This window comes from Ictidomys tridecemlineatus, unplaced genomic scaffold, assembly GCF_052094955.1.
Source record: "Ictidomys tridecemlineatus isolate mIctTri1 unplaced genomic scaffold, mIctTri1.hap1 Scaffold_270, whole genome shotgun sequence".
Taxonomy (NCBI): Eukaryota; Metazoa; Chordata; class Mammalia; order Rodentia; family Sciuridae; genus Ictidomys; species Ictidomys tridecemlineatus.
The window spans coordinates 227,591-255,483 of NW_027522357.1; the positions used below are offsets into that span (position 1 = coordinate 227,591).

Below are 27,893 nucleotides of genomic sequence, written 5' to 3' on the forward strand. Positions count from 1 at the left end.
TACAAAAATAGAGGAGAGGAATGACTTTGAGGAATTCGGCCTTGTCAGGGAAAGAGTCCTTGGAGAAGCCATAGCATGAGCTGAGATCTGGAAGAGTGGGGGTTAGCCCAGTAACCAAAGGAAGGAGGGAATGGAGTTCAAGGTAGCCCTATGGAGACAGCGTCTGCCCTCTTGTGAAATACAGAGATGCAAAAGACAGTTTGCCACTCAGTGACTATTTATTGAACAGGTGGAGAAAACACCATTTGGAAAGACGAGGTTGATTTTAAAAGAGAAAGCCTTTTTTAATATTTATTTTTTAGTTATCGGCGGAAACAACATCTTTGTTTGTATGTGGTGCTGAGGATCGAACCCGGGCCACACGCGTGCCAGGTGAGCGCACTACTGCTTGAGCCACATCCCCAGCCCCGAGAAAGCCTTTTGATCATCGCTTCCACAGTGGCTTCTGAGGTAGAGTCCAGGCCTGTGCGTGCACTATAACGTTGCAGTAAGGGGCCCTATCCCAGCTGTCCCCTTCGCCACCTTCCTCCTGGTTGCTCTGCAGCATCTCACCATGGGAACTTTTTTCCAGATGTGTCATGTAGTAGTGGAAGAATGGGTTTGACACAGGAGATGACATCATTAGGAGCATCTCTAGGATTTTAAAACAAAGTGTATTTTCTACTTCATAAACCTTTCTCTCAGGGCTGAGGTCGTGGCTCAGTAGTAGAGCATTTGCCTAACACATGTGAAGCACTGGGTTTGATCCTGAGTACCATCTAAAAGTAAAAAAAAAAAAAAAAAAGGAAAGTAAAACCTTTCTCTCACAAAATTTGAAAATATAAAAAAATCCTCTGCATTTTCTTAATTTCATCAGTAGATGCAAACATGGAAGTGCTTCATATAAATACTCCAACAGAGAAAATAATATATCCCAGGTGAATTTTATTTTTTATTTTTATTTTTTTGAAGTACTGGGAGTCAGGCCCAGAGCCTCGTACATGACAGGCAACTGGCCTACCACAGAGCTTCATCCCCAGTCCCCAGTTGAATTTAAAATAAGCCTTGATACTTTGTCTACTTAAACTTCATATAAGGCAATTTTTATTTTTATTATTTTGGAACACGTTAAAACAATTATTCTGATGCATAGAACGAAGTAAATCTTATGTTTAGCTTCTTAGTTAAAAGATTTGTTTAACGCTAGATGGCAGTGTAAATGTTTAATTTCTTTTGTTAGAATTAAATACTAATTTAATAGGTCATTAAAATGGAAGCTACAGTGACTTGTGGAAGCTTTATAGAATTGGTATAAAGCTGTCAGTTTCCAGTTCCTGACAGCTTTATACCAACAACTTAGGTTAAAGATGCAGTCATAGAGACCTTTTATACAAGTCCATTGTTAACTTCCCTTTGCCTTGAAAAGGCATCGAGTAGGGTGAATGCTGTGAACGTTGGCTTAGCTCGAGGCACCCCTTGAAAGCCATATGAATCTGGGAGAACCATTTTATCTTCCAACAGCAGTGTCTTCCTCTAGGCAGAGGTCAGCAAGGGTCAGCCACACCAGGCCTAGCCCTGCCTGTGTCCTCTCATCCTATCAGCTGAGAATAGCCTCATATTGTAAATTGGTTGGAAAAAAAATAATACTCTGACTTTACCACACAGAAATTGTATGAAATTCAAATCTCAGTATCCATGTAGAGTTTTAATGGCACATAACCAGCCCATTCATTTGCATATTGTCTGTGACTGCTTTGGGCCACAACTGTACAGCTGAGTAGCTGTGCAGACATAAGGCCCACAAAGTGTGACATATTTATATCTGGCTAACAATGGGGATGATAATCACTAGGAGTACTTAAGAGGTTCAGAGGAGTCAATATAATTGAAATTTAAAGGAAAAAATAGTGTAATTAAATCAGGGTGTGATTCTGCAACTGTGCTTGTTGGTTTTGTGGTGCCAGGGATTGAACCTAGCAGCACTTAACCACTAAACCACACCCCCAGCCCTTTTTTTATTTTTATTTTTATTTTTTTATTTTGAGACAAGGCCTCTCTAAGTTGCTGAGGCTGACTTTGCATTTAAACCACTGGAATTATAGACATGTACCACTATGCCTTCATAACTGCAGTAGTGTTGAGGCAGGCATCCTCAAACCCAGAGCTCTGCTCCTCCACACTGTTTTTCCCTTTCCCAGATGCAGTTGCAACAACTGTGGGTCTGGACCAGCTCTGCCACTCCTTGCTGTGTGGCTTAAGCACGTCACTTACCCATCTTTTAGCATCACATCGAACTCTTAATTCCTAAAGCCTTCTTCCTCTTGAGCAGTCTGTGGCCATGTTATAGAAACTCAGTTCTTGCACTTTTTTTTTTTTTGTGCTACAGTTCATTAACAACCCATGCACTCTGAGATCCACATCTATTCTGGCTTTGGTCCCTTTTAAAGAATCATACCTTAAGTTCCAGTCTCATTTCTGTCATGTGTTAGTCATATGAGTGAATATAGCTCAACACCTTTGTGCTTGTTTTCTTTCTAATGAAACGTGGATAGTGTGAGGATTGGATTTGTATGTGAGAGCTCCTGGCACACGGAATTGCCTTGATGAATGGAAGTAGAGCTGGAACCCCATCTGACTGCCATGTACTTGAGGAGGGGAATTATTGAACAAAACAAAACCCACCCATTTCCTGTAGGGTGGGGTGATGGAGAGAAAGAGAGGAGGGAGGAGGAAAAGACTGAGGATGCGAGAGTCACACCAGTGATATCAGCTTTGTCAGAGACAATGGAGAACAGCATCTTTATCAGCTTCAACATTGGTTGGTTGACATCTGAGGTCTGCAGGTAGGTGGCCTTGTGATCCTCACTTCTTAACCAGGGACAGACCAACTCAGCTCTTGGTGCCACTGAACAGTGTAGTTCCTGGAACCCAGAGAGCAGGGCCAGGCCCCTGTGTAGCATCTTGAGAGAGGAATAGGGCACAATACCTGCTGCCTACAGGTGGCAGCAAAGAGAAAGGAGTGGTGGCTAGGTGTGTGTCCAGTTCCTCTGCCCTGAGCACCACTTTTAGAAGTTCCTGCTTCCACCACTGGGGAGAGGTGAGGAGAGAGGACGTTTCATCTGGGCAAGCTGATCCATGCAAAAACACCAGAAACATCCCACTGCCGACCTGTCCCCTCCAGAGGGAGAGAGGCCACCTGTCACCTCCCATCAGGATCTCCCTCCTGCAGGTGGCAGGCTGTCTGCAGCCTTTCTTTTTCAGTACCTTTCCCTCCCAAAACAGTGTGCTGGCCTTGACCTGCTTCTGGGTCCATCTTAGATGGAGTACAATCCTGGAATTGAAAGAATATGCATAGAAATATTGCTTTCAGACCTGAGAGCCTTTGGTAGTTTGACATAATTAGGAAGCTATGATTTTTTTCCAGAATATAGAGCTCAGACTTCATTGACCCATTTAATTTTTTTAAATAATGACATTTTACTAGAGCAGAACAGCATGCAACCAGGGTAGCCTCTGGCTGGATCTCTGAATGATCTTAATTAAAAATAGTTTTCCCAATTCTAGTAGATGTACCTTTTCTGAAATATCCTGGCAACAGAACATACCAATTAGTGAAAACTTTCTTTGTTTCTGTTGTTGCCACTGAACAAGAAGAATTCTGTCATTTTAAAGGTTAGTGCATGTGTGTATAAACAATGTATCCTAAATGAACATCACCTTTTAATTGAATAAGGAACTTTATCAAATTAACCTTTAGACATTTTCAAATTCACTGAGCTGGGTTTCCATTAAATCAAAATAATAGAGTAGGAGGATGTTAATCTAATGTCCTCGGAATCAGTCATATATAGGTCTGCTCTGTCCACAGGGGTATAACTTGGAAGTGAGTACCCTTCTGGTTTATGAGCCCCTGATCCCTTTAGCCTCTATTCCTGATGAGCTGGCTCCTAGCAGGGATAAGTGCCAGGCTCTAGGTGCTTCTGCTCACCACTCTGATTCCTCTTAGAAGAATAGCCAGTTGTGCCTTCACCATGTTCAGCCAGTCAGGTGAATAGATCAGGGTGCTAAGGAACATTGGGTTGGGGAAATGCTTATCCCTCACCCTTCAGTTTCACTGAGAAGAGGAACATTAATTCTCCAAGAGACTGTGGGCTTTCCCGCTTCTTCTAGTTCCCCCCCCCCAAAATGTGAAAGTGGAGTAGGAAAAGGAAAGGGTCCATACCAAGGAGGAGAGGATGCCAATCTTATGGTGGGGGCTGGGAAGAGGAGCCCCATGCTTCACTCATCCCTTTCTCCTTTAGACAGGCCTGTCCTCAGGCTGAGCGTGGTCCCTGCTATATGTGTCTTAAGTTTTTTTTAGAGTAGGATGATGCCAATAGGTGTTGGGGTTGAAGGTGGGGAACCCGCTCAGGAGAGTCCTAACTAGAGCACAGTTGTAGCCACACATCAACCACATTCTCTAGTTTAGCCTTATCTTTTTATTTAGTTCATTCAGAAAATATTTGATTATTGATTTTTCAGCCTGTTAAATGCTAAGCATTATTTTTGGTGATGCAGATACATCAGTGAATAGGCAGACAATAGTCCTTGCCTTTGTGGAACTTAAGTTTTGATGTGGGGTGAGGGGACCCAGATAAGAAACAAAATAATAAGTAAAATGTAAGATGTTGAACAGAATAAATATCAATGTCGGGAGGAGAGAAGGGAAGGGGCATATGAAGGATCAGAACGGATACAGTTTTATAAAGGTGAATTAGGGAGGGCCTCATTAAAATGGTGACATTGACAATGCCTAAAAGAAGTGAGGAATTTGTTTGTGGGGTATCTGGGGAAAGAGCATCCAAGAAGGAGGAGATAGCCAGCAAGACTGAGGTCCTGAGATGGAGTGTGCCTGCAAGGTTGAGATGCTGGAGGGGACTGGTATAACTGGAGCCAGAGCTGGGAGTAGAGGCGAAGATGAGGCCAGAGACACAGCAGGGTGCCAGGTCTTACAGTTCCTTTTAAGAATCTTGTAAGGACCTTGGATTTTTATTCTTTGGTGAGAAGCCGCTGGGAGGTCTGTGCAAAGGATTAACAGGATTCAGCTTAGTCTCTAACAGAATCAGCGTGGTCTGTGGTCCATGGTCCATGGTCCGTGTGTTGAAGCAGACTCTGTAGGAGGCCACAATTGTAATGCAAGTGGGAGGCATTGGTGGCAGGCCCTAAGAGGCAGTGGTGGATGCGACTGTAGATAAGAACAGGCAGGTCCTGGGAATGTTTCAAAGGTAGAGCCAATAAGATATGCTCTTGGATTAGATGTGAGCTGGGAAGGAAAAAAAAAGAGCTACAGATCATACCAAGGTTTGAGTCTTGTGCAACTGGAAAGATTGGAATTGGCACCGGCACAGATGAAGAGGGCTGCTGGAGGAGTGTTTGAGGAGAGGCTCAGTTCTGAACATACTTGCAGTGCAGATTTTACATCTGAATGGAAATGTTGGACAGGCAGTTGGATATATGTGTCTCAAGGTCAAGGAGAGGTCTAGATTAAAAATAGAAACTTGAGACTGGTCAGCTTGAAGCCATGGGACTAGTGAACTCACCAAGGTAACAAGTATAGGTAGACAGTGAAGAGATTCAGGAACCAGGTCATGAACTGCCCATTGTAAAGTGGTTGGCAGTTAAGAGGTGTCAAGAAGGGCTGAAAACAAGCGGCTAAGGAGGGAAGGGGATGGGACCCTGTGTTATCATGGAGGTCAGTGCAGCCAAAGAGGAGGAGGAAGGATGAGTGCCATCAAATCTACGGGAAATAAGAAAGTAAGGTATGTACTGAGCACCATGACAGTTGCTGGTGATTACTGCTGACGCCAGAATGACAAGGGTTAAAAGCGTGATTGTATCAGGTCCAAAAGAGAATGGCCAGGAAAGTGGGCACCCAGAATGGAAGCATTGCTGAGAGAAGTTTTACTGAAAAGGGGTGACACTGAGCAGTACCTGGCAGGGGAGATGGAATGGGAGTGGAGGTTTGGTTTAAAGTTGTTTTTGTTTTAAAATTGGGGAAAATAACACCATGTTTGTATGTAGGTAGGAAATATCCAGCATGTAGGAATATTTTGATATTAATAAGTAATAAATTCATATAGGTTCACTCTGCCAAAGTCCAAGTATTGGATACATACATTATGTCATCCAAGCTTAGTGGTACAGGAGAAATGAGAACTGCCAGGGTCATTCTAGTGCCCAGGTGGAAGGAGTTGCTGTCACTAGGAGATGCTTCCACAGAAGCAGAAGAGCAGGTGTCCATGGACCCAGAGAAGCGGGAAGGAGGAGCTTACAGGAATTCTCAGAAAACTGAAAGCAGAGTGGTCACTGACACTGAAGATGAGGAAGGAGGCGAGGGCAAGTTGAGGAGACTAGAGATGTGGAATGGTCATTCAGGAGAGGGGCAAGCAAAGGCACCAGCATTATTGCCAGGTGCCATTAGGGGGCCACTTAGCAGAGTGATCCGGTAAGGCAGTATCTCGATCTGTCTGTCTGAGTCCCACTTGATCCTAGGCTCACCTACCTGGAAAGCCGTTCAGTACTGATTCTTTTTCTGCTATTGGCCACATCAGGCCCTGACTCCCAAGTGTTTCTTTCTCATGGCCTCTACTCCTTACTTCCTATAGGCCAGGCCTGCCTGGTAGCCCTGAGATTAGAACACACAAAACCAGATAAATTAGACAAAACCCAAGCAGACAAGTTGCTCTGAGTGCCCAATATATGAAGGCTGTCTGCTGTGCAGTCTTTGCCGACAAAGGTTTTTCTCACTTCAGCTTATTAAGCCTAGCGAGCATTTACTCGCATCAGAGCTATCCTCAGCTCAGGCTCAGGTTTGTGGCCCTTACATTGTATGTCATAGTAACTTTTCCCTTTCCCCTTAATAAATTGTAGAACTTTAGAATCTCCTTTAATTTCTCAATATTTTAACAGGAAATGGCTGAAAGACCATTTGCCACACTTTCTTCTTTCAGAACAAAGAATCGGTTATGGAACATTTGGTCTCAAGAGCATTATTTCTTATCTTTCTAAAATTGTATCATAAGGACAAATGGTAGTATTAGTTCCTTCCTTTCCGTTTCCAGTGCTTTCTTCTATTCCTTCTGGGTCTGTGTCTTTACTCTGCCTCTCGCTCACCTACACGCTAGATCTCACGTTCTGTTAATACTTCACCTCCAATGTCTGTTTAATTACTGAAAGTTTTACATCTTGGATCCTTCTCCTCTTCCCAATCACTCACCTCCCTTTTCTCTTTCTTAAATTTCATTTGAACAAAAATGTATTGAGCCCATACCTATCACATGATGCTAGGAATACAAAGATAAATAGGACAAGATTCTGTGCTTAACCTCCTCAACCCAGGACTGGATCTTCCCCATTTTTCCTCCAGCATGGTATTTCCACAGTTATCTTTACCAAGCTCAGCTTTTCCATTGTCACAGAATAAAACTCTGACTCACTGAAGGCCACCAAGGATACATCCCTTTCATCTGTCCTATGTCCAGCCAGTTTGAACCACTCATGGTTCTTCAAACTCAGGGCTCTACTCTTGCCTCTCATGGCCACACCTGCCTTTCAAGATTAGTTTATAGGTGTCCTCAGGAGAGTAAGTGCACACTCTTCTGAACTCTTCTGCATTTTATGGCATGAGAGATGCCTTAGAGAGAGTTGTAACATCTGAGATCAGAGTAGCTGCCCAGGGTCACACCCCAGCTCTGCTGATGACTGCTGGATAGCCTTGCAAGTTGTGTAATCTCTCTGTGCCTCAGTTGCTACATGTGTAAAATGGGAATTTATAGTAGTACCTACCTCATAGAGTTTGGGGAAGTTAGTAAGCAAATATATGTGAAGCCTAGAACAGTGGTTAGTGTTGGTAATGAGAAGTGTCCACAGCCTCAGCCTTTGTTTATGCTGTATGAACACATACATCAGCCTTAGGTGTTACCTGTTGTAGTACAGTGTATTGAAAACAGGGTCTATATTTTGTTTCTATGTCTTAGAGAGTAACTTTAATTTCATAAATCATATTGGGTAGATTCATTTCATAATATACATACTATATGCCCAATATGCATTATAAAATTAATCTGTTGATTTATTATTTATAGTAAAAATCAGGTTGTAGTATATGACTTCCCACCCATACCTTTTCAGGAACCTTTACAACAGTGTCTTAAACATTCTCTTCTTCTCTATCCTCAGGAATGCTCTAGTTGTATAATAAATTAATAGCCAGGGCTGGGGTTGTGGCACAAGTGGTAGAGTGCTAACCTAGTATGTGTGTGGCACTGGGTTCAATTCTCAGTATCACATAAAAATAAAATAAAGATATTGTGTCCACTTAAAAAAACTAAAAAATAAATATTTTAAAAAATAATAGAAGAACTTCATGGTATTTGGTTATTTTGAACTTGTCCTTTCTTACAATACTAGTCAACAAAATAGCAAAAATAAATGTTCCTTTAAATTTCTGAACTATGGAATAAACTTACCACCCAGTTTTTTTCCTCCTCTCTCCCTAAAGTAATTGCCTAATCTAAACTGATATCCAACATAGTTCCCTTTAATTGAGTCTAATTTTTAGAGAAATTGAGATCTCTAATAAAATTATCTCTCTGTACATAATAAAGAAAATAAAATTAAACTTTGATAAATTTATATGTGCATATCTTATGAGGATATATTTCTGGAAATATTTGATGGATATTTAACCTTTTAAAAAAAGTAGTAATTTTGTTAGAACCTAATTTGAAGCTGCATCATCAGCAACCTTCATTACTTTGATGACTGTTTTCAAGTGCCCACCATAGACCTACTGCTATTCTTAAAATATCATGGGAACATTGAGTTAGAATCCCTTTTCCAGCCAGTCTGTCTCCTGTGTGAGTCCCTGTATGTGGCCCAGCACCTTAACACTTCCAAACCTGTGCCCTCTTCTGTTTCTATGGCTTTGCATGCCCTCAGGCAAACCCAGAACTCCCTCTAACTGCTCCTTATCTGCCTGTGTACCCAGGCAATCTAGGCCTCAGATTTGTCCTCACCCCTTTAGACACTACCTGGCTTAGGTTTTTTTAGCAGTGGTCTCTTATCCAGGGCTGAGGGCACATGGTTTCATCTGCCTCCAGGCCACCCACACAAAGGAACCATGCAAATAGCAAATTCCCCTGTGTAAAATCCTCCAGTGGCTATTTCCATCGAATACACCCTTGATCCCAGCTTTGGTATTGCAGGGACCCTGATTCAATTGACGGTGGACTATTTGTATTTTGTATGACCACTGTGTTTTTGGAAAACCTATTGATATTGGAGAAACAGCTATTACAGAGTAACAATTTTAAATACATATATACATACTCATCATAATACCATCCATATTTATTTAAAAAATAGTGTAGACATAATGCTAGACACATTTGATGTAGAGATACTGACCACATGTGTATGATGTGCTGCCCCTTTGAAGTGACCCTTGGTGCCCCAGAGGTCCATCACTATTGCTTGGTTTCCATGGAACCAGCCTGTTTACTCCTTTCTCCTTTCGCTCAGATGTGCTCTGGTGTGGAGCAAAGGTGACATGGTTACTCTGAGCACCATCTGAAGGTTGGGAAACTTGAAGCTGGTCCTCCCTGCTGTGTTCTGTGTGGGTACTTTCCTTTTCCTTTATGAACTGTCTACTATCACTTTGGATTCCACATCCACCCCCCACACCAGCACCATTCACTACAGTTCCTTGTACTCCCTTTTTCTGTGTCAATCACTCCTATAGTTCAGTACCCTTTGTAGGGGTTGATACTGAGACTTGCTCAATTTTGAGCCCCCAGCCCCTGGCCTAGTGCCTGACATATGTAGGTTCAGTATATAAGGCAGTGAATGAATACATTGTGAGGACTAAATACATACATAGGGTACCTGTAAGACACTGAGAATAGCATGTGGCGTATAGTAAGTGCTCAGCTCATACTAGTGCACCCACACTGTGCCAGCTGCCATTCTGGGTGCTAGGGAAACAAAACCAGACAAGACACACACAGTCCTTACTTTCGTGAAGCTTGCATTCTGCTGACAGCAGAGAGATATAAATATTTACTCTTTCAGGGAATAATAAATACAATAAAGAAAAATAAAGCAGGATAAGGAATAGATGGCAGTAAAGTGGGTTTGGGAGTCCTAGCTTGCTTCCGTGTCACAAAGCAGAGAAGGCAGAGGGCAGCTTTGACACTGAGAGACAATAATCTGACCAGCACAGGTGGGAAGATGTTGTTAGACAAGTGCTGTGGGGAACCTTGGGGGGACAGGTGTTGTGGGAAACGGTCAGGAAAGGTGACCCAGGGCAGCCATCCAAGCAGAGGCCCAGTCTGAGGGGAGGCAGGAGCCTACTTAGTCCGCTGCTGCTCAGTATGTGGCCAGTGTGAAGTGCCTGAGGGGTGAGCCACAGGAAGCGAGGCTATGGGTAGGCGTGGGATGACCAGGACTTGGCGTTTTGCCCTCAGTGAGAATTGGTGGCTAGCACCGACACATTTGTAAGGTCCCTTTAATTTGCTGTATTGTGATTCTGAATTTCATGTGGAGTCCAGAGTGTTGAATTGGACAGAGCAGCATCATCATTAGTAATGATGCTGCCACTCCTGCTCGGCTCTCACAACCATGAGCGCTGTAATAAAACTACCATATTTTGAGCTTCAAGCTGCTGTGTAACTAAAAGTGGCAATTTTAGGATGGTGTAATTTAATATCAAAGGAAATTATATTTTTTCTTGAAGCACCTTTGTTGTGAGTTGTGAAGACTGTTTGTCAACATCAAAGGACTGCATCCCAAACCAGTTTCTCACAGATATTTCAAGAACCCCAAATCCATTCTCTGTCCTATTCTCCAGGCAGTACCCAGGATGAACTGCCAGTCATTGGGTTGCTCAAAGCCATTTTGGAGCCCCCAAATGTTCTAAAGTCAAGTCCTCTGTTCTTTCCAAGCCCCGCAGGCTTCTGCCTAAACCATCTGTCTCTCCCTCCTTTAACTGACCTGCAGTTGGGGCTATTTGGGAAGCTTTTTCTGCCTCACAGCCTTCATTTGCCACCCTCTAGGTCTTTCTCCCACTTCTCAGCCCAGCCGGTTCCTCCTTCTCCTCCAGGTCTCAGCCTTGGTGTCAGTGGATCAGGGAAGCTGTTCCCTTCCCCCTGCCCACACTCCCTTGGGTTGTCATTTTCTGCTTCCCTCTTATTTTCTTCCTCTGTCCTTATTTAGCCATATCATGTCTGAATATGGGAGGATGACAGATGCAGAACGTGACCAGATAGACCAGGATGCTCAGATATTCATGCAGACCTGTTCAGAAGCAATCCAGCAACTCAGAACAGAAGGTAAAGTGCTCTGAAAGATGCAAACAGCCAACCACAGATGTGTCAAGTAGTTCAACAGGATTCATGAAGAGCAACCACCCACAGTCCCTCTTAAGTTCTTACTGAGAGTCAGAGTTTAAAACTTCAGAATCTTTCCTGATCCATGTTTTAACAAACTAAGCCAGTCAGAATCACAAATAGGCCACCACTCAAGTTAAACAGATGGGAGGAAGGAGATGGATGGACCTTATCAAACAGAACCAGAAATTTACTAAGTGGCCAAGGTCAGAAAAGGCAAATTATATGTGTGCATACATGCGTGTGTGATGTCCACGAGTGCCTGCAGTGTGTGGCAGTTAGTGGGGCAGGTTGGCTGGCATGTGGATAATAAAGTAAGAAGGCAGCTTATGCTCCACCTGCCCTAGCAATAGTAAACTGGTGTCACTCTCTTGCAGTCAAGAGGAAGGTTCTGAGCTGTTGCTGCTGAGAGAGGCATCCCCACTCTGCCATATTTGATCTCTGTGGCCTGAGACAAGTCACTGAATCTTCCTGGGCCTGTTTCTTCCTCTGTAAAATGCAAGTGATTATAGAAAGTATATCAGCATTACTATGAAAACTGAGCTAGATTCCTAGAGCTGACCCTGGCACCAGAGGGCCATTGTCACCTCATTCTTGCCCAGTCTCATTCTGATTGAAGCACTGGGATGCCTTCCCAAGCTATGTGTCTTCCCCACATCTTTTAAAATGTGTTTAGACAGGTAGAGCACATGAAATGATCTAGCATTCCAAGTGTCCAGGTGCCATGTGTTCAAGACACAGACTTCTCCTGGGGAAGCTTCCATGAGAGCTGATGGGCCATCAAGAGAGTCTGGTGAAGCTGTAGACATTCTAGAAAACACAAAACACTGCGCAGTCTCACAGAATCCCTCAGTCCCTCTGGGATCTCAGCTCTGCAGCCCTACGTAAGGTTATACTCTTCACCTCTGCATTTATTGAGATGCCTAGAAAGTGTATGTAAACATTAATAAAACCAGCCATTAAGTATCAAACCACAGAACCTGAGGCTCCTTTTGGCCTCCAAACCTGAGTTTCTTCATGTGAAAGTGGATATAATCAGAATCGCCACCTGGTCCCTTCAAAAGGTGGCTGTGTAGGATGTGAGCTCAGTGTCCGCATACAGCAGGCACTTGTCCCCTCCATGAGTGGTAGTTGTCTTACCAGACTAATGGGTACAGACTTCAATCTGCTAAGTCTATCAGACTTCTGTGTGGTAGTCCAAACAGGAAAGGCACCTCTGTGACTGGGCGTCATGGAAGGTTCCTAGAGTGGAGAGTTCACCTCAGTGTTGAGGGGTCCTGGGAGTGTGAGACTGGGAAGAGCTGGGGCTTTCCAAGCCAAAGCACAGTACAGGCCCAGAGGGGGTGTTAGGACTTAGGCTTGATTTCAGCATGTTATTAAAGGTCAGCGTGGGTACTGATGCTGCCAGTAAACATGGGGTCAGTCCTCAAGAAGGGACTGCATCAAGGACTGTCCCTGAGTGCTATAATAAACCATGAATTATTTGACTAGTTTTCCTCTGGCTTTAATCTTTTCATCTGGCAAAGCCTTATCTTACTGTTAAAAACAGTTTCACTTACATAAGGCTTGCTCTGTGGTTGTGTTTTTAAAAATACCTTTAATAAAGAAAGGGAATCTGATGCATTGTTTTTAGGCTCATTAAATACAGAAGCCTGAATGTTGTCTTTTCTGTTACAGGACACAAGGAGATACATTCCCAGCAAGTGAAGGAGCACAGGACTGCTCTTCTGGATTTCATTCAAGATTACTTAAAAAGTATTTCATCTTCCCTTAAAGGTCAAATGTGGCCTTTCACAATAAATGAATTCAGAATTCAGCTTTGCTAGCTGAAGATGGTAGTGTCTCATTATATTTAATGATACCTTTGCCTGAGAAGCCATTTTAAATGGTCTCTGTTCTGCTATTTTCCTTTCAACAGGAGTGTGTAAACTTTACTCAGAACAGAGAGCCATTCGAGTTAAATTCGAGTGGTGGATAAGAAGACATTGTAAGTATGGCCTCTGTTGGTATTTCTCAGTTAATAATAATAATAATAATAATAATAATAATAATAATAATAATAATAATAGTGGTAACTCAAGTTCACAGAGCACTTCCTCTAGGATGTATATTGAGATTGAATTTCTTTATAAAGTGCCTTAGCTAGTGCCTACTGCGGGCTGTGTGCCAGGTGCTATGCTCACCTCTGTTGGCTCACAGGTACTGTTACTCTCCTCAGCTGAGGCTGAGCAGGTTGGGCTACTCACCCATAGCCCCACAGTCTGGAGGTAGCTGAGCTGGGATTGATTTGAAATTTGTGCTCTTACCTAGTTTGCTTCTTAATTATTCTATGAAGCCATTTTACCCCAATCTCTGTCCCCCACATATTTCTTATTATCTTTGAAAGAGTTTTCCTGAGGGAGGAGCTTGGCACAATGACCAGTGCTTCATAAGGCCAGTGTGACCCATGTACTTGTGAGATGCCACATGCTCTGAGCACACACCTGTTTTCAAGCCCAGCACCCATTTCACACAGGCACTGTTCTGACTTGTCCAAGGCCACACGGCCAAGAAGTAGCAGACCAGGCACCAGTATTTTCTGTGGCACCTCTGTGTGCCTCTGTCCACCTTCCCATCTGGGCTCACACAGCCTCCTACAATGTTGGGCACAGTGCACAGTGGCAGCAATCTCAGCAGCCCAGCCCATCATGGAGACTGAAAAGCATCAGTGGGCTGGATGTGGTAATACACGCCTATAATCCCAGTGGCTAGGGAGACTGACACAAGAGGATCACAGGTTCAAAGCCCATCTCAGAAACTTAGTAAGACTCTACCTCCAAAAAAAAAAAAAAAGGCTGGGAATGTAGCTCAATGGTTGAACACCCAGGTTCAATCTCTGGTACAAAAAAACAAACAAACAAACAAATAAAACACCTCAGTGAGTACTGTGTCCATACTCTGAATCTTGAGCACTTCTCAACTAACTTTGGAAATATTCTAGAACATTATGAGAAGATAGCATGACATAATATTTTTGGACAGGTTCCCTTATATCATGTCAGGTGCCCCTGATAGTGCTCTCAGGTCCAGGACTTGGCCTCAGCTCTGCTCATGACTGGTTTCTCATATTGAACATATACAGAGAGGGACATCAAAGGGGGGGCCTATGGGACAAAATCCTTATGAGACCAGAACACTTAGGAGCTCCCAGGACACTTTCTAGGGGAGTCACACAGCATGTGACTTGTGACAGTGGGTGAAGTGTGGTCTACCAGGGAAGCTCAGGAGTGACTCACAACCCAGGGATTTTACTGGCACCTGGTCACATGACACCTTCTCTCTGGCCATATCAGAACTCCAGATGCCAGCAGGAAAGCAGGGTTGGGCATCACAGCCCTTCAGCTCACATTGTTTATACCCAGCTTAGTCACGGGGAGCTGCTCCTCTCAGCTAGATGGCACAACTCCCTGAAAGTCCAGGTTCTCAGATGCACCAAGAGCAAGCCTTGCAAGCAGGCCCTTCTAAGGATGGCAGTCTGAGGCCTTCCATGTGAGCTTTTCTCTGCACACTGGTTAAATAGATTTGAAACAGTAAATGCCAATGGGTAGAAGCATTTGGGGATGATAATAAGTAGATCAGGCAAGTTATCTGTCAGCAGATAGTTACTATTATATAATGTACCAAGAGGGTAATTTGAGAGAAGCAAAAAATAAAGTCTTTGTCCTCAGGGAACTTAGAGGCAGACTGGGCTGCTATAAAAACTTGAAAAATTAACCAACTTAATCAGGACATAATATTTTGGGACAGGTTTACTTATATCATGTCAGGTATCCCTGATAGTGCTCTCAGGTCGGAATCAGTGAGGCCACCAGGAAGTCCAAAGAGAGAAGCGGCTTGGTGGAGGGTGAGCACAGAGCCTGGGGCCCCCAGTGGCCAGACAGCCTGTGCTAGAGTTCTGGCCACACTTGCCAGCTATGTGACTTGGAGTAGATTGCTTTATTTTTCTGTGCCTTAGTTTCCTTGCCTGTACCATGGGAAGAATTAATAGTATCTATCTTCATAACTATAGTGTTGTGGGAAGAAGATGAGTGGATACATAAAATACTTGGAGTAATAAATGTTAACTTATCATCTACCATCAAGCACCTGCCATATGTCAGGCAGTACGTTAATTCATTTCCTTTAAGCCTTGCAACCACCTTATTAGTAAATATTAGTATCTCATTTTATAAATGAGGAAACAGGGGCTCGGCAAATTTGAGTTTGCTGCCCACTGAACTGCACTCTGAACCTGAGTGATTGGGCACATTTTCAAGTAGTGGATCCATGTTGGCTTTGAAAATTCCAGGAAGCGGGCAGTCCAGGTTTGGGGAACCGGTGAGCAGAACGTCCCAGGAAGAGACCAGTTTGTCTAATCAGGTCCTGGGAAGCAGTTCAGACTCCGATGGCATGTGATGGACCATGAAGGTGAGAAGGTGGCCACTAGACTCACACTACTACCAAGGAGGAGCAGCAGATGTCACTGCACAATGCCAGGTGGAAACCCAACAGGTATAGGAGGAAAAGTAAGAGGCTTTTGTTGCTTCCTCCTCCATCTGCCCTTGGCAGAGGTTTCAACTAAAATACACATTAAAATCAGTCAGATAAGAAATCCTCTGTAGACAGTGAAATGCAGCACCGTTTCCTGCCAGCTACCTGCCCTGCACCAGTTACTTTGCGCACAGACCTGGAGGGAAGTGGGGAGCTGTACATCCCTCCACAGTGTAGTCCAGCCCTCTACTCCTGGCTCCTCACCTTGGGCAGTGGGCTCTGTCTGAAGGAGGTGGGCTCACTCCCTTGCTTGCTGTGTCTCACAGAGCCCGGACACAGCAGGCATTCAGAGCCACAGCAACTTCACCCCAGCCTTGTTTCTTAGGCAGTCCCCAGTGACACATGCTCGGCCAGGCCCTACCACAGTTTTGCCCTAAAGACACCTTGCTCTTTGAGGCTCTTGGGCCTTAACGCTTGCTGGTTTCTCCACCCAAGAATGCCTTTCATGTATGCTTATGTTCTGTTTCCCCCACCCCCACCCAATTCATCTGGTGAACAAAGTTCTGCTCATCCTTCCTGCCCCAGTGAAAATTGCCTGCTCTGTAAAGTCTCTTCCAGATCCTTCAGGCAGTGCTATGGCTCTCCTCATAAGTGCCCTGTGTGCTGTTCACGGTCAGGTGCATCACATTGTCTCTTCAAGATGCCACTGGCTTCTTTGTCCCTGTGCCACCTCAGCTCATTATACAGCATAATGCCTGTCCTTGGGGGAAGCCAGTAGTGGAACTGGTGCGTTGTCAAGTCGAATCGGTAGGTTTCTTTTTTGTTGTTGTCAGTGGTTATTGTTAAAAAAAAGTTGTTCATATGAAATTTATTTGAGAAATCTGACTGCAAATATTTTATGGCATTATTGTCACTCATATGTTGGTTAAGGAACATCGTGATTGCTGTAATCTGTTCATGGTGTAGGAAGAAAGATATTACATGCTAAGATTATCTTCGTAGAATGGTGCTGTCATGTTAATCTACCATTCCAAAGGGCTCTCGTACCAAACTGGATGAAAGTACTTTTGTTCATTAAGCCATAAACAGTGTCAGTTAACCTTTCTGCATTTTTCTGACCATGAGTCTATTTTTTTAAATGTGAGTGCCATTATTAGATAGAGGTTCTTTATCCATCCTCGAGGCGTTTCACTTCTGGCGTGGCAGTGGCACCTGCCAAGCTGGACAGAGGGAGAGTGATCACTGTTATTGGGGTCTTATGTCTGCTCTTCTGGCCCATCCTCCAAACACTTACCTTTCACTAGTACACTGATGTTCTTAGAAGTGGAAACTTTGGGCTGCTTTTCCTGTCTTAAGGGCGAGCTGAGAAGATTGAAATCCGTTAGTGGGAGGTGAGGGTTTCTCCCATCACCGAGCAGGTTACACACCAGCAGCTTGGGAGGCCAGAGCTCTGCAGCTGCTGCAAGGCCCTCATGTGGCCCCAAGCTGGTGCTGAGCACATGGACTATGCATTCTGGAAGACAAGAGCTCTGGAGAAACCCTGGTGACTTCAGTGAGGTGTACTTATCTGATCTTACCTAAAACTTATGTAGGTTTATTTATTTCCATTGTCAGACAGGTTAGAGAGGCACTTAGTGTTCAGAGTTCTCAGAGTCTATGCAACCTCCTACCCCAGGCCTGCCTGCATGGAGCCACAACTGTGCAGACAGCTGGCCAGTGCACCTTAGAAAAGGCTGCGTTGATCCATGGCTAGGCAGGACATCTTGAGTTATTATTAATTACTTTCTAATATTGATATAAAAGATCAACATTCTACTGCATTTCATTTCTTCTCCTCCTTTTATAGTACATAATATCACAGTACTTACCTGGTAATTGAAGAAGGCACTTTATATTATAATTTAGCCCTCTCACCCCTTCCGGATTGTAAGACTGGTAAGGAGAGGATTGTATCTTTTACCTCTTTGTATCCATCACCTCTAACCCAGGGCCCTATACTTCGTAAGAGCTCATAAGTTTTGCCAGTAATTGGGGATGATGATAGTGGCAGTGATCAAGATGAAGAAAGAACAAAAAGAAGCTCTGCCCTGTGACAGCAGACCCATGACAGAAATGTTGCACTGTTTACTCTGTAACAGGGCCTTAATCATTGCCTAGAAGAGAGATCAACAAACTACGGCCTATGGGCCAATCTAGACCTTGGCTTTGTTTGTACAGCCCTCCAACTGAAAGTTTTTTTTTTATATTTTTAAAAGGTAAAATAATAAGAAAGGCTGTGAGACAGACACTACATATAATCTACAGAGTCCAAAATATTCACCCTGTAACTCTTTACAGAAAGTCTGTGTAGACTTGGCTCAGAGCAGAGTCCCTCAGAACCATTTCTTTGCTTCAGTATTTTGTTGTCTATTGTGGACGAGGTGTGTGTTCTACAGCATGTGACAGGTTCTGAGGTTATGCCACAGGTGACTAATCCAGCAGGCAGATGACACTTGAGCTGATGTGTAATCTGCTTAATGATGTGAAACAAATGATCGGAGGGCAAAGTCAGAGGGCTGCAGGTGCTTGCTCTTGTTTTCTGTGCTTGTCCCATGACAGGCCATTGTGAGCAGTGTGTGACTGGTCCTATCTGTGCCCATTGCGCCTTTGCTGTGTGAGGGACAACTTGGTCCAGGCAGCAGGAGCCATTGCCCTTTGCCTGGAAGCCATGTTGGGTGCTGCAGACAATCCTGTGACAGACTGAAAACACTCTTCCACCCAGAGCCTTTGTTTGGGGCAGGAAAACAGCATAAGAGCAGTCCTTAAATCTGGAAAAAGAGCCATTTCTCTCTAAGATTTATATGGGCCTTATTTAAGGTTTGCAAAGAATTTCTCTTCCATGTTTTCTTATTTTAAAGCCCAAAAATCTCTCTCCCTCCCTCCCTACACCTCCTCTTTTACATCTCTTTTTGTTCTTTTCAAATTTTAAAGAGAATCCTAAGGTCCTCAAGGTGGGACCTGGAAGCCTACTGGGCAGGGGTGGGCCTAGCCAGGTCAGTGTCTGTCAGAATGGGGTAGATGCTGATCCTCCCAAGAACTCTTAAAATGGCTGTTTTCAAATTTCCTTCAACTAGTTAATTTGTAATTTCCCTGAGGATCTCAGTAGATACTCTGTGTATAATTCAAATCTGTTTTTATCAGTTAAAAAAGAAAAAAAAAAAGAAAAAGGCACTCCCCTATGTCTCAGTCCACTGCACTGCAGGCTTTCATTCATTAAAATTGAAAACTGGTACATTGCCATCCTCTGGATACAGAGATGGCAGATGTTAAAGGAACCTTCATCCAAAAGTCAATTATGCTCTTCCTCTTCCAAAACAGTTCAGTTCTGGAGCCATGAAGTGAGGTGGGATAAGAGGGGTGCAGTGTGGGCAGCTGAGGTTTCCCAGTAGAAGAAGGTCAAGCTGAGCAGCATTGTCAACACAGCAATCAGAGCCCCAACAAGAGGAGTGGTGCATCCCCACCAGGAGGAGTGGCGGGCAGCAGGATGAGGGGTGAGTGCCTGTGAGGGGTTGATCAAGGAAGAAATAGAGGAGGATAGGCAGGTTTCTCACTATAGAAGTGAAAGGGAAGAAGCCAGAATGAGGCTAGTACCTTTCCTTCTGTCCCTGTAGTCATGGGACAGAAGGAAAGGTACTAGTGTGAACTGATAGTATCTTATTTCCACAGGCAGCATGGAAATGAATATGGTTGTGGGCATGTATGTATGCATACATATGAAAATGCATGCATGTGTCTTTTAATTCTGTTCCCTGGGAGGGCGTGGATACAGTGACACCCCAGTAGCAATAAGCAGATCTTGGTTTCTGAGTTTCAGTGTCAAGAAACCACCCTTCTTGCAGAAATGACTGGTTCTTAGGCTGGGGCAGGGAGAGCACAAAATGAGCCTGGAACTTTTGATTGTATCAGAAAGCAAGGAAGGACTCTAGTGATAGGGACATGTCTAAAGTGTAAAAGGGTTTCTCCTGGCCCACTTGGAGACCACCAGAGCCAAAAGAAATGACAGCAGAGTACAAAATATTTAATGAAATAAGACATCATGAGTCCATTGGAATATGAATAATTAATTAATTAAAAGTTTGAAATATATAATGTGAAAGCACCCTCCCCTCAATGCTTGTTAATTACAAAGGGGAAAAGATTAATTTTTGTGGTGGGATGCCCGGCAATTGCCACCTTGATCAGTGGGCATAGTGAGAGCACACCACCTGGTGGGCTGCCATGAGGTTTCAGCAGCACTTGTGATGTCTGCCCAGCCTGACTCCTGTCACCAGGAAACGTCACACTCAAATTCAGAGACATCTTGCTGAATAACTGGCATATTATTATGTGTCAAAATCATGGACTCAAGAGACACTGAAGGAACTGTTCAAATGAAGGAGATTGAAGAGAAATGACAGGTAAATGCAACATGTGATTCTGAACTGGATCCTTTGAACAAAAGGAGATTATTGAGTTGGTCAAAAATGAACCGGGATATAAGGAAAAGATGGAAGTCATGTATTGATATGCCTTTTCTGATTTTGATGGCTATACTCTGGTTATATCAAAGAATACATTCAATAGTCAAAGGTTATTCAGTGGTACATACCTATAATCCCAGTGACTCAGGAGGCTAAGTCAGGAGGATCTCAAGTTCAAGACCAGCCTAGACTACTTAAGACTCTGTCTCAAAATTTAAAAAAGAAAGAAAAAGAAGAAATGGGGACCATGCTTGTATAATTTTATCAAAATGGATTCTACTGTTATGTATAACTAAAAAGAACCAATAAAACTTTTAAATAAAAAGAGAAGGGGGGGAAAGGAATGGTAATACAGTGGTAATACACCCATGGGTTCGGTTCCCAGTACTGGGGGAAAAATAGCCAAAAATAAAGAAGCATCAGTTTGGCAACCTACTCCCTGATGGTTCAGAAAAAAGGGTTCTTTGTACTATACCTCCTTGCTGCATATAGTTGTTTCATAGTGAAAATTTAAAAAACCACAAAATACCATTTCATACATTAGAATGAATGAATTTAAAATGATATATGAAGTGGAGGGCATGGAGCAACTGGAACTCTCATATGTGGCTAATGCAAATATGAAGTTATTCTTTCTGTATTATAAAGAGCCATATAATTATCCAAAGTTAAATGCCATCCTGTGACCCAGAAGCTCGACCTAGATTCTCTATGCCTAGAAGATCCTTTCTCCCCTATGCCTGGCAAAGTCTTACCCTTTTCAAGATCTTAACTAAGTGACACCTACCCTGTGAAGCTTCCAATAATTTCTGTGCTCTAAAATAGTAGTAGTAAGAGTTTATAAAGCCTTTATATTTTACATGGCACCTTTGGAATCTGTGTTAGTCTTTGTATCCACTCTGAGTGGCCAATGTGAAAGTGGAAAAAGCAGATCTCTCACCATCAGGAGGTGAGAGTGAGAAAGCCTCAGTGAGCCACCTCACCAAGAGGGAAGGAGGCTGAGAGTTCAAGAGGCGCCCTAGGAACGTGCCTGCTGCGGACCAGGCTCCACGCTAGGCCCCTTCTCATTTCATCTTCGCCACATCCCTTTGAGGAGGGTGGCATTTTCTCAGTTTTACAGATGAAGAAAACTCAGAGCAAGAGGATTGAAGCAAGGTCATGCAGCAGATAAATGGCAGGCTAGGACCAAGCCCTCTGTTGTCTCCTTGCCCTCTTCTAAATCTGTCATTCTCTGCCGATGGCTTAAGGATCCAGCCTCCAGATGTGGGGGTCTGTGGAACTGCTGGAGGAACCTGATGACCAAGGCAGTCTGCAAGGGCAGCAGGTCATCTGCTGAGCACCGGGGGCCAAGGAAAAGGCTGCCCACACCTCTCCCCTGCCAGTCTGTCAAGGCTCCTCCTGACCTTCCACTGGTGTGCCAGCCGAGGGATCTGCTGCGAGTGCGCCAGCGCTGGAAGACCCTGCTGAGTCACTTGTGCAGATCACTCAGTGCACCCGCTTCTCAGCTCTGAGTCATGAATGGATTTCATCACTTCTTTTCCTCTGATGGCCTGCACCTTGCCGGTGGCCATGTGTGCTGGACGCGTATTACTTCAGAAGAAATTTTCTTTATCAAACCGCTACCATTTCTCCTTCCACAGTAATGGCAGCAGGTGCAACCACAGAACAGTAGCAGTAATAGCTAGTACTGTGGCTGTTGGCTGTGCTAAGGAAGCAATTGCAAATAAACAAGGAATTGGACAGGAAAGATACCCTCACAGCCCCATTTTATAGATGGGAAAACAGGCTAGGAACTGTTAGGCCATTTGTCATTTAGTAACTGTAAAAAAAACCTGAAAATTCTGGTTGATACATGTCTTATTTTAAGCTAGTTTCAAAATTGGCTAATGTGTCAGGTTACTAAATTATCTTTAGCAATATCTGAGGTAAATTGTTAAGTAGCAGATGTTAAATTTTATAATTATATTTATATACAAAATCAAATGTGGAACGTTTATTCTTAAATAGATTCGTCCTTGGAGCTGTTTGTGTGATCTCTTTGCGTACTGCATCTTTTAGGTCTGTCCCTGCTGCCCTTGTCAGGAACTCCCTCTTTGCTGCCAGTGGTGCTGCATCGCAGGCGTGTGCCACAGCTGGCTTGTCGGGTCTCACGTAAGCAACTTCAGGTTGCTTCCATTTCTTGACTAAGGCTGTTGTGAGCATGCATTTGCAGACCTTCATGTGGATACCTCTTTTCGTTTCTTTGGGATGAATACCTAAGTGTGGGTTGCTCTGCCATGTGGAGATGTTTCTTAAACTTAGTAAGAAATTGCCATAAGTTTTTCAAAATAGTAACACTGTTTTACATACCTTCTAGCAGTATGTGCTTACATACATTTCAGGTCCCCACTACGATCAGGGGCTGATTGTTTCCTAAGCTGTCCCAGTGAATGTTTGGGGGTTTCTCATTGTCCCACCTTTTCGTGTGTTATCGACCATTTGTATATTTTTTCCTGAAGCATCTATTTAAGTATCTTACCCACTTGCCTCCCCCTTTTTTCTTTTTCTTCTTCTTGGTTCTTTTGTTTTGTTTTGTTTTGGTTTTGTAGTTGTGGGAATTGAACCCACGTGTGCTATACCACTGAACCACATCCCCAGTCTTGTTTGTTTTTAAACTTTGAGTATCTCACTAAGTTGCTGGGGCTGGCCTCAAACTTGCAACCCCCCTGCCTCAGCTTCCTGAGTCACTGGGATTAACAGACGTGCCCTATGTCTAGCAATATGTTACCCATTTCTTGTTGAATTATCTGTCCTTTTGCTGAGTTCTTTATCTATTGTATATACAATTCCTTGGTCAGATACGTGCTACAAATAATTTTTTTCTGTTCTGTGGTTTGTCTATTTTCCTAATAATATCTTGGATGAATAGAAACATGATTTTGAGAAAGCCAGATTTTTGAAATTTTTGCTTTCTCTGCCCAAAGGTCACTAAAATATTCTTTTATGCTTTCTTCTAGAGTCTTTTTGACTTGATGGTTTGTTTAGGTCTACTGTGTGTGTCAGATTAATTTTTTGATGGAGTGAAATGGGGTTGGAGTTTATTTATTCTTTATAAATATATACTCATTCCATCAATGTTTGTTAAACAGACGTTCTTTTCCTCGTTGAATTGACATAGTGTGGACTCCAGAGCTAGGTCCCTAAGGTTTTGTCCCAAACCAGCCGTGTGTTTTATGACCCTTATGAGTGTCCAAATTTCCTCAGGCCTCGGTTTCCTTCTTTATAAAAAGGTCATTACTACTAGTGCCTTCTTTTGATTGTTTTGGATTTGAATAGATTTATCCATGTAAGTGCTTATTAGAAAAATGGCCATTATATAATAAGCCCCCAGTAAACATTAGCTGGCATTAATAAGTCACCCTCACATGTTTCCATTGTTCCCTTACTTACAGCCTGCCTGGCAACATGGACTTTATCACAGACCCTCCTAGCACTATGCCTGGGATTTTCACAGTGTCATATAAAGCTGTTACAAGGCCTGTTGTTTCATAACGGGGCCTGTTGTTTGATATGGCTGTGTCACTGTAGTAAAGCATAAGAAGTAAAATCGAGAATCAATAAATGGGATGGATTCTAAAAAGCTTCTTCTCAGCAAAGGAAGCAGAGTTTTTCTCTCTCATTAGCCATTTACTGGTATTTGTAAAGCATCCATTTATTCAACGTGTACTTACTGAACACTATCAGTTTTCCATTACTGTGACAAAATAATTAAGATAACCAACTTAAAAGAAGAAAATGTCTATTGGTCACTTAGCCCTCTTGCATTGGGCCTGGGGTGGCAAAGGCAGTCTGTTTACTTCATGGCAGCCTGGAAGTGAAGACAAACAGAAAGGGGCCAAGGTCCCAATATCCCCTTCAAGTGCATATCAGTGACCTGAGTACTTCCCACTAGGACTCACCTTTAAAGGTGCTTATGGGCTGGGGACTAGGCCTTCGGCACATAGGCCTTTCGGAAACCCTTATCTAGACCATCAGCAAGCACTGAATGCCAGGATCCAGGGCTAAGCAGCAAACGTGACTCATGAAGGCAAAGAGCTGCTCTCACAGACGACAGATAAAAGACAAGGCATGACAGACTCATCACTGCTGCGGAGGAAGAAAGCAGGTGCAGAGGAGTGGCAGGGTCCTTGGGTAGCAGGGAGAGGTGTAGCTACGCCCCCTGGGTGGAAAAGGAGACCCCTTGTGGGAAGAAGTTCAGGAAGGAAGTGCAGAGATGGTTCCACCTCGAAGGTATTAAAGACTTGTGCTTTTATAGTTAAACTAAGTTCTACTTATATGTGGGTATATAATATGGGTCAAAATTATGTTTCTACTGTATATATATGTACACACACACACATATTCGGCAAGACTTTTGAATTAGTGTAAAACTAGTGGATTAGTGAACATCTGGCTTTGGGTTTGTTGAAGGTAGGGCCTTCACTGCCCATTCACTAAGTGTGGTGTCCATCCGGGGCATTTCAGACTTCAGCCTCCTACTGATGCTGTTCCCATGCTGTGGCTGGGGACACGGAGGGTGCACAGCCCCTGCCTGAGGCAACAATGCCTATGCCTCTTTACAGGTGCCCTGTGGAGGTGTGTCCAGATAGCCGTTGGTCCATGAGGCAGTGACTCTCTTCTGTTGTCAAAAAGAGTAGCATAGGTTTTACAGCAAACAATTGTTTATTTTTAGATCTAAGCTGGAACCTGAGCCAAGTACAAAGACAAGAGAATCCACATCCTCTGAGAAAGTTTCACAGAATCCTTCAAAAGACTCTGAAGAAACACTTGCCACTGAAGAGCATCCAGGTATGAGTTAAAGTTCAAGCCTTGCCCTGCATTCCTTCCTCACGGCACTAGGCAGAGTGCAAAGGACAGAAGCTGCAGCCCAGCCCCTGTCAGCTGCGTGTGTGGTTGCTCGAGCCAAGGCCGGCGGGAGGTGGCCGTGGTTTTGTCTGTCCACAGTTGGCTGAAAAGAGCCATCCAGTCACCTGGGAGCTGGGGTCCAGATGAAAGGGCCTGCTTGAGCTGTACACTGCCCGGGGATTAGGCTCTGCTGAAGGGCCGAGGGAGGCAGTGCTACCCTCCAGGAAAAACCCTGTGCTCTCAGCACCGTCCTGCCAGTCCTGCCAGGGTGAGCGTGTAATCTCAGTGGCTTTTGTAGCTAGTCAAGCCAGCAGGACAAGGTGCAAGAGTGAGTTTATGTTCTGCCTGTCGCTGTGGATACTAGGTACCCCATAACTTCTTAGACTTTATATCCTGTTGTCATGGACATCTTCATTCTGTGTGTACCCAGTGCAGAGGACGCCTGTTAGTGCACGTAGCACAGAGATATCCACACTACGTGTCTCGCAGGCAGGGGTGCTGGGGCCAGGAGAAGCTGGGCACCTTTGCTTCCTCTGTTGTGGTCTGTCTTGGGGTGTGGGGCTCAGGCCCACGTGCTCACAGGCATGGTTGTCACCCTCACAGAAGCCCCCTGCAGGTACATTCCACGAGCCTTCCTTACTATGGAGAGGAATCAGTTGCGTCTGCAGGGTAGGAAATAAGTGGTTAGAGTGAAAAAATGCTGCATTTCATGGTTAAAGTCCATGTAGGCACGAGGCCATCTCCTGTCTAACCCAGCTCTCTTGGCCTTCAGGAGAGCACTGTCTGGCATGTTGGAGACAGAGGGCATATGAAGAGTGCTCCCTTTGAAGGTGTCTGGAGCCCAGCTCCAGCGCTGACAGCACTCAGATATCAGTTCACCCATTTTTAAAATGGGGATGATAGTACCCACCTTTCAGGGATGTGGGGAGATTAGTGGTAGTCACTGGGGCTAAAATCTTTCATGCTTCAAAGGACCTCATCAAAAAAGTGAAGACAACGCGCAGAATGGGAAGAAGTGTTTGCAAATTATATATCTGATAAGGTGCTTGTATCTAGAATATAGAAAGAACTCTTTACAACTCAGTACTACAAAAACAAACTAGTTAAAAATCAGCGAAAGATCTTAAGTTTCTTAAAAGAAATTTCAGATGGCCAGTAAGCACATGAAGAGGTGCTCCGCATCCTTAGTAATCAGGGAAATGCAAATGACAGTCCCAGTAAAGAACCAGCTCACACCTGCTAGGACTATGGGAGAGTGCAAGAGCAGGTAGCATCAGATGTCCCCAAGGGTGCAGAGAAGCAGTGCTGGGCAGAAGACTGTTTTTTGTGGCAAAATTAGGCTTTGAGTTGAAGCACGGTAAGAAGCCACTGGTGGGTTTGAAGCTAGAGCATGATGTGGTCTGGGTTAGTTCCTAAAATCCCTGATACTGCTGTGAGGGGTTAGCACAGAGGCAGACAGATGGGCCAGGAATCTTGCAACAGCCCAGGCACAAGGTAGTGTGGGCCTTTGGGGAGGCCATGGTAAAGGGGTGAGAGAAGCACTTGCTGCATTTCGGAGCCTGAGCTTATCTGGTAAGTGGAACATGAGATGTGAAGGATAAGAACAACCGGGGGTGAACAGCCTGCAGGCTTGGGGTTGGAGCAATAGGTAGACGGTGGACGGGGAATGGTGGCCTTGCTGCCTGAGGTGAGCACAGCTAGAGGTGGGGTTTGCACTAAAGCTCAGGAGAGTGGGAAAGAATCAATACAGTGGCCTGCAGGCCTTCTAAGATGCCCTTTGGATGTACACAGTATGTGTTGGAGTGAGCAGGGAGAGCTTAGAGCTGGGGTGGGGGAGGGGGGTTCCTGAGAAATAGGCAGTTTGCAGCCATTGGCCTGGATGCATCCGAGAGAAAGAATGGATGAGGAGAACCCAAAAGTAACGGGAGTTAACTGTGGGCTGGGCTAAAGCACAGAAGGCCTTGAACACTAGACCAAGCATCTGAACTCGACACCACTTTGGGTGCGGCATGCAGTGAGCTACAGGGTTCAGGACAAGGCTTCAGATGGCCATGGAATCAAAAGTGCTATAAAGACCTAGACTGCTTGGTTCAGACATGAACAAGGTTTATTTTTTTGTTTTAAAAAATTGAAATGGGCACTGTAATGAAAACAGACAGGAGACAGCAAGCTCTTAGGGGTGGAGTAGGATGGATGGAAAGTGCAACTCCCCTGCCCAAAGGATGTCATCTCAATGAAATGGTAGCTTGGTTTGTAAGGATGCGTTCAGCCAGGCCTTATAAATATATTTTTCCTGTGATGACAGTTGTGGTGAAAACAGTTTTCCTGCACTGTTGTGGTGGAAGTGGAGGATTTTTGTGAAGATTTCTTTCCAGTGACAACCACATCTTTCATGCCTGGTCTGCTATCTCCAGCCTGCTGCTGTCATGAGTCCTTTTCATGTCAGAAGACCCTGGACTTCTGCTCATCTCTTAGGACTGAGATCAACTACAGGAAATTTACTGAGGTTGAGGAAGAAAGGGAAAAGAAATGGTATTGTCTTTTGAATTGATGGCAAGCTCAGAGATACTGCTGAGATTCACACAGGCACATTTGG

At 44.1% G+C, this 27,893-nt stretch overlaps 1 pseudogene across 1 annotated transcript in view; it reads left to right on the forward strand.

The window, feature by feature from the left end:
- The window catches only part of LOC106145573 (syntaxin-18-like), a 69,490-nt pseudogene that overhangs the window by 18,261 nt on the left and 23,336 nt on the right, over positions 1 to 27,893 (forward strand). Inside the window, exons 3-6 of the transcript XR_013432907.1 lie at positions 11,233 to 11,348; positions 13,083 to 13,160; positions 13,324 to 13,392; positions 25,125 to 25,240. The product of XR_013432907.1 is annotated as a syntaxin-18-like (transcript). The remainder of the gene's footprint in view (positions 1 to 11,232; positions 11,349 to 13,082; positions 13,161 to 13,323; positions 13,393 to 25,124; positions 25,241 to 27,893) is intronic.